Here is a 6,000-nt window from a genome sequence, read left to right as displayed (position 1 = left end):
ATTTAAAAAAAAATTCTTTGAAACAAGACATAATATTTTTATAGCATTAGAATTGGAAATTTTGCAATGTTTTTCTTTCATATCATAGAAGGCACTCATTTTGGCTGGGAATATGTAGCATTGAAAGGAACATAAATGGCATTGGATGCCATGATAGTGAAAGAAATGTGAAAAGAGGATAATAGTAATCTCATCTGAAATAGAAAGGTAGAAAAAATGCAAAAAGTGCACTTAATAATGATTGAATTATTCTCCTTAGTCTTCTTGAAAATCAAGATAATAAATGATAAGTTGAGAAGGGAAGAAATTTTATGTATTTATAAAAAATAAAAAAATATTTACATTTTATATAGTTCATATATATTAATTTTTATAATTGGAATTACCATTTCAAAAGGACAGTTGTAATCTGGTTGTAGAACAGAGAAATGGAGAATAAAATGCTTACCCATGTAAGATTGCCATTACTGTCCAAGAAGAAATAAAATAAAATTATAGATAATGGTTGAGTCATGCTCATTTTCTCCTATGAAATTGTATAGAATGAATGAATGAAATAGTTTTAGTAGAAGATGCAATATTCTAAACAATTAGCTGCTGACCTATGCTCTTTACTCAGATAGAAAATATGTACGTATTTTTACTATGTAAATCAGGTTAGACATTAGATGTCGGAGAAATTTGTGCTTCCCTAGGAATCTCAAATGGCAAACCATTTTTTTTTACATTTAATAAAACCATAGATATGGAAAGGCTTATTTAGGCTACTAACTGCAGCTCCATGTTCATTACAAGAATTCAAATTAAATCACCCCAAAAGATAGTTGTCTAGCTGTCACATGGATATAACCAGTGAAGGAGAATATACTTCAAATTATGACTATTCTGGGATTTCTTCACGGAAGGGCAGAAGATGAGAATGAACAAGGTATCTTATTCTGGCTCAAGTTTGGACCAAGGAATGGAAGTTAAACCTATCTCTGTAGCCTTTTCAGATTCTGCAGTTCTTGTCACTAACCTACAACCTGTAAGACTGTGTTGAATGGTGAGAGATAAAATGTAGAGGAACACCAGGTTGTAGGTGTGAGTTTGGAAGAGATGGTGTGAGAGGGGAACTAATGTTGGTCATGGTTCCTGATGTAGTTTTGGAGAAGCAGTGGATGCTGAAGGCCTCTTGGAGTGAGAAGGGTTGTAGGTTTTTGTTAGGTATAACATTGATACCAAATATGGTTTGGGTGAATAAATATATAAAACTTAGATATCATGGTTTAAGTGCTTATCACTTTAAGCACAATGCAGCAGGCAATTAGCCGATTAAGGGTGCGGTTAGAAGTTACAATATAAGGAAGCATTAGAAGCTGGAAAGCTTACTGACTGTAACTGTGTGTTACTACTGTCTGTCTGTAACTGTCTGTTACTGTAACTGTGTGCTGCTGCGAGTAACTGTGTCTTACTGTGACTAACTGTGATTACTGATTGTGAGTGCCTGTGACTGAACTGTTATTGTTTGCTACTGTTTACTGAATATCCAGCGTTTGTTTCTCTGGAGAGTGAAACCGGAGGAGGAGAAGATATCTTTATCGGCTGATAAAGATATTGCAAGGACTCTTAACTTGAACTATACTAGTGAGTCTTACTGGATGGAAATACTGTGAATGAATTAATGGACTGAATGACAATGCTTAAACTCTAACTGGATTAAAAACTATTTAAACTACAAACAGTGTTTGTGTTCAGTGTGTGTATACTCTGGGGCCCTTCCGCTCTCCTTTGGCTGCCTGGCTTGACTACTGCTGCAATACTCTTCTAGGGGTTAATCCTCAAACCCTAACATTGGTTATGGGCCCAGCAGCATAGTCTAACTAACCAGGATATAGCAGAGAGAGTTGGTGTGAGTTGCACATTACTGTAAAAACAAACTGTTTTAATTAGTTTAAAATAGTCAAAATATCTGAAGAGTAATGGCACAAGTAAATTTGTCACAACTGTCCATGATATCCAGGCTGGATGGAACAAACTATGTTTCATGGTCAATGAAATGTAGTTTACTTCTACGCAGAGAAGGTTTGTGGGACATTATAGCAAACCCACCAGATGTGAGTAGCTGGGATCCTGCTGATGATGATGATAACGAAAAGTTACAAGACTTTAAACTGAAGAATGAGCAGGCTTTATGCATCATAGGACTGACTCTCTGATCAGCAGCTTGTCCATATTCGTGGAGAAGAAAATGCTGCAAACTGCTGGGAGAACCTCAGGAAGATTTATGTTCGGGACAGTGTAGGAGCACATATAAATCTTACACGGAAGCTTTTTCAACGCATCTTCAGAGGAATGGAGATATGTTAGTTCATTTAAACTGTATGAAGAGCATTTTTCAAGATTTGCAAGAAAAAGAGCTTATATTTAATGAACTGCAACAAGTCTACATAATATTATCTTCATTAGATCAAAGCTATGATGACTATGTAACTTCGTTGGAGGTATTGCCAAAGGAAAGCCTCTCATTAACCGAGATTACAGGCAGGCTACTAGAAGAAGCCAGAAGAAGGCGTGAGCGTGACGAGCTGAGAGAGATAAGAAAGAAGAGAAATTATCTTCAAAGCTTGAAAGAAACCAGCAAAGCAAATTACAGCACCTGGAAGAAGAGAATTTATCTTCGACGGCATACACAATTAAAAATGTTTTAATTGTGGAGGCAGAGGACATTTGGCAAGATTCTGCAAAAAGAGAAAAAGCCAGAATGTAAAAAAGCCAAAGAAAGCATTTGAACTAGCCATGTTTAGCAACTCTGATGTGAAGAATAATCTATGGGTGGTTGACAGTGGCGCATCCCACTGCATCACAAGAGATAAGACAAAATTTATAAAAATGTCTACAAGCTCTCAACATATATCTCTTGCCAATGGCTGGAACCTGAAAGCGAAAGGTCAAGGTTTTGCACGTTGTCCGTACATAAACCAGGATATAAAAATGTTGTATGTACCGCAACTAAAGTTTAATTTGCTTTCAGTAAGGGTATTAGATAAATTAGGTTATGTAATTACTTTTTAAAGATAATAATTGCATAATTGAAAAAGATAACAAAAGGGTAACTGCAGCTTTAAATGGAACATTATATGTCTTAGATAATAGTAAGAAAGGAGAGGCTCAAACTGTATTTAATAATATAAAGCCTCATGAAGAATGTATCCATTTATTGCATAGGCGTTTGGGGCATGTAAATTTTAAAATGCTAAAACGTACAGTTGAGTTATCTGAAGGAATAAGGTTAAAACCTTGTGATAAATATTTGCGTTGTAATGTTTGCTGTGAAGATAAGAGCAAAGTATTGCCTGCAAATAGGCTAAATGGTTTCAAAACAAAAGAACCTTTAGAAGTAGTATTTGCAGACATAATAGGTCCAAAGAAACCCAGTATGGGGGTGCTAGATATATACTGAGCATTATGGATCATTATTCTAGATATGGGTTTTGCTATTTAATGAAAAGCAAAACTGAAACATATCAACATTTTTTCAATTGGCTTAGGTTTGCTGAAAGAAAGTCTAAACGACAACTGATAACCCTGGTGACAGATAATGGTACGGAATTTATTAATAACAAATTCCAGAACAGACTTAAGATATCTGGAATAGAGCATAAGAAGTCTGCTCCATACAGGCCAGAACATAACGCTTTTATTGAAAGAAGAGGCCAAACACTACAGGCAATGGTTAGAACAATGTTAAATGATTCTGGGTTACCTGATTCTTTGTGGGGGAGGCTACAATGTGTGCTAATAACATATTGAACAACGTTGTTAATACAACAACAGGTGAAATACCATTCACCAGGTGGCATGGCAGGAAACCTGATCTAAGTTACCTGCACACATTTGGTGCACCAGCATGGGTGCATATTCCTGCACAACTCAGAAAAAAAGGGCAACATAGAGCTAAAAGATTTTTCTTCGTTGGTTATCAGGCAAACCATAGGGCATATAGATTTTGGGAGAAAGGCACATCTAAAGTGTTATGTAGTGCTAGTGCCCAATTTCTAGAACATGAAGGATGGGAGAAATTAGAAAAGGATGCCAATAAAGATGTAATTATTGAATCCTATAGAAATCCCATTAGTTATCCCTGTAACTTTAAAAATAAAGTAAAGAGACAAATACAGGATGAAATAGTGCCCATAAAGGAAGAAACAGATTCAATAGCTGAACAGGATGAGGAAGATGAACAGGTAGTAGTTCAACAAAGTCCTCCTGTAAGCCCTGTAATTCCCAGAAGAACTACACGTATATCTAGACCGCCTGATAGGTACCAGGCTAACACAGTGTGCCAGATAAATCAAGTTCCAAATTCTGTAGAAGAAATTAAAAAGTATCCTACTAAGGAAAAAGAAAGATGGTATGCAGCAATGAATAAGGAACTGAATTCATTAAATGATATGAAGGTGTATGAGAATGCCAAATTACCTGTAGGAAAGAAATCCATTGGCTGCAAATGGATATTTAAGGTAAAAATAGATAAAGATGGTAATTTAATCCATAAGGCAAGGTTAGTAGCCCAAGGTTTTAGGCAGAATGCTAATGACTATGATGAGGTGTTTGCACCTAGTCTTAAGGCAGCAACCTTGAGGGCAGCTTTAGTGTGGGCAGCTAGTAAAAACTATATAGTTAACCATTTAGATGTGGAAACTGCTTACTTGCACGCCCCATTAAAACATATTATTTATATGAAAAACCTGTTGGTATTAAAAGTGAAAATAAGGATAATAATGATTGTTGGTTGTTAAAGAAAAGCCTCTATGGTCTTAAACAATCAGGCTATGAATGGAACCAGTATATTGTAAAGGAACTAGACAATATAGGATTTAAAGCTGGTTTAGCCGATCCATGTCTGTTTAAGAGGGAGAAAAATGGGAAAGTATCATTATTATTACTATTCACAGATGACATTGCATTGATAACTGAAACTAATGATGAAGCAAATAAAATAATAGCATCATTAGGAAAGAGAATAAAGATCAAGCAATTAGGGGAGATAAAGAAGTATCTCGGTTTGAATATAAAGAAAACACGGAAAGGTTTTAAGATATCTCAGGAAGATAAGATAAGCAAATTGCTAAAAGATTACAAGATGGAGCTTTGTAAGCCAGCTAAGACTCCAATGAGTCAGGAGTTTAGCAACACTGATGAACAAAGCCCTGAGTTTGATAAGGTGATTTATCAATCTTTAATTGGTAGTTTGAGTTATATTAGTAATTGGTCTAGACCAGATATATCGTACTGCGTGAATCAGTTGGCTAGATTCAATTCTGCACCATGTGAAAGACACTGGAAAGCAGCTAAGAGAATATTAAGATATCTTAAAAAGACAATGAATTATTCATTGTATTTAGAACCAAAGGGTGATTTAATTTTGAGTGCTTATGCAGATGCTAGCTTTGCATCAGAAAGAGACACTAGAAAGTCGACTTCAGGAACAGCCATAATGCTGGGTAATACATTAATAGGCTGGAAGTCAATAAGACAACAGCATATAAGTTTGTCTACTATGGAGGCAGAATTCTCCTGTTTATCATTGTTATGTACAGAATTAATAATGTATAAACAAATGTTAATTGATATAGGTATAACTGTAGATTATCCTATAATTATACATGAAGATAATCAGGCAGAAATTCAAATGGCCACAAATATTGGAGTAAAAACAAGGAGCAAGCATACAGATCTAAGATACCTAAACGTGAGACAATCTGTAAGAAGTAAGATGATTCAGCTAGAGTACTGTATGTCGGAGGACAATTTAGCTGATAATTTTACTAAAGCCCAAGGTGCCATTAAGCACCAGGAGTGTTGTGAAAAATATGGGATTAGATTGTAAAGGTATTATATATTTATTTCACCCAAAAGGGGAGTATGTTAGGTATAACATTGATACCAAATATGGTTTGGGTGAATAAATATATAAAACTTAGATATCATGGTTTAAGTGCTTATCACTTTAAGCAC

Source organism: Notechis scutatus, chromosome 1 (genome assembly GCF_049901735.1).
Source record: "Notechis scutatus isolate UNSWTSFEM ecotype Mainland chromosome 1, rNotScu1.2, whole genome shotgun sequence".
Classification (NCBI taxonomy): Eukaryota; Metazoa; Chordata; class Lepidosauria; order Squamata; family Elapidae; genus Notechis; species Notechis scutatus.
The sequence above is the reverse complement of the archived record's forward strand: the minus strand, read 5'-3'. Positions refer to the sequence as shown.